The sequence below is a fragment of the Lycium ferocissimum genome, chromosome 1 (genome assembly GCF_029784015.1).
Source record: "Lycium ferocissimum isolate CSIRO_LF1 chromosome 1, AGI_CSIRO_Lferr_CH_V1, whole genome shotgun sequence".
Lineage (NCBI taxonomy): Eukaryota > Viridiplantae > Streptophyta > Magnoliopsida > Solanales > Solanaceae > Lycium > Lycium ferocissimum.
In genome coordinates this window covers 57,570,888-57,572,387 of record NC_081342.1, presented here as the reverse complement: position 1 = coordinate 57,572,387, position 1,500 = coordinate 57,570,888, and the positions used below count along the sequence as shown (strand labels likewise).

Below are 1,500 nucleotides of genomic sequence, written 5' to 3'. Positions count from 1 at the left end.
TCAAAGCTTTAAACTTTGTTTAATAGATTTCCTTAGGAATAAGACGAATCTACTTGGCATAATTAACCGTTCTTCATATGACTTTCTTATATTTGGGAAAATCATAGAAAGAAATAATCTTTATTTATTGAAAAATAGTAAAGATTCACGTAGAGGTTAAGTGCATTCATATCATTAGACGTATATCGAGATCAACACCCATGATCATACACCTCATCCAAAGGGGACACAACCTTAGTTTCTTTTACCATAAATTACCACCAAAGCAAATAGTTAGAAATTAGTCCAAAAAAAAAAACTAACCTTTACCAAAATCATCGGATTAAGACATTAGACCTAAATTTAGCATCCTACAACTTTAGTAACCTTTTCACACCATATTCCCTATGGGATTCGACCCCAACCTCATTGGGTTACTATATTTGACAACGTCCGCGTTATACCATTAATAGGTGTAATTTGAGCGTATCAAATTTTGGCGCCGTTGTCGGGAATACGGTTTTGAAATTACTAAATAGTGTTTGCTTTGATTGAAGTCTTTTGCTTATTCCATCACACCTTGTTTGCTACTCTGTGTAAACCAGGTGAACATGAATCAGAATCAGCAAAATCAACGTGCTGGTAACCAGGGGAATCGGTTGAACAATCAGGCGAATGAATCAGATGATGAGAATGTTTTTGCTGAGGAGGACTATGCATCTGCTATTGTTCATCCTCGAATTGGAGCAGCTAGCGTGAAAATTGACTCCTCTCTGTACCAGTTATTGAAGCTTGAGGGATACTTTCGGAACTCTACCGAGAATAACCCTCAACGTCATTTGCAGAATTTTGTGGATGTGTGTGCTAATCACATCCAAAACAACATTTCACAAGATGCTATTCGGCTGAGGTTATTCAAATATTCCTTAGCTGGAGATGCAAGAACATGGTTTGAGAAGCTGCCCCGGAATTCGATTACTACATGGGCAGAGATGGTGACTGCTTTTCTCACAAAATGGTACCCTCTTAGCAGAAAGGCTAAAATTCGGGACAAGATCTATGAATTTAAGCAGCGACCGGGGGAACAACTATATGAAGCCTGGGAGAGATTCAAGGAGTATTTGCAGAAGAGTCTGAATCATGATTTTTCGGAGCACATATTAATGGAGAAGTTCTACCGAGGGCTAGATCCAGTGACGCAGTCAGTTGCTAATAATGCAGCTGATGGTTTATCTCACGAACAAATCTTATCGACAAGTGACCAACTGTTACACCTCGAAAACTTTTTCGTTGATGCACAGTGAATAGACTAACGAAGGGCACGAAGTATACGATGTTTCAATAAGTAAGAAATAGCATTTGATGATCTTAATTGAGATTTCAGAGACATTCGAGGTAAGAGAAGAAAGTTGTCAAGAAAGGCAAGGTATACGTTATGTATCGAAAAAGATTTTCGAGTAACAAGTTAATGATGACTTAATGATGTCTTGGAGAAGAGTTATAATGCCCCATAGATTGTTA

The 1,500-nt window shown here is 37.9% G+C and overlaps 1 non-coding gene across 1 annotated transcript; it reads right to left on the bottom strand.

Moving 5' to 3' along the window:
- Nucleotides 1–1,020: 1,020 nt before the first annotated feature.
- On the bottom strand, nt 1,021–1,126 carry LOC132031602 (small nucleolar RNA R71). The gene has a single exon (XR_009408315.1). It is a non-coding gene; the product is annotated as a small nucleolar RNA R71 (small nucleolar RNA).
- Nucleotides 1,127–1,500: the final 374 nt, after the last annotated feature.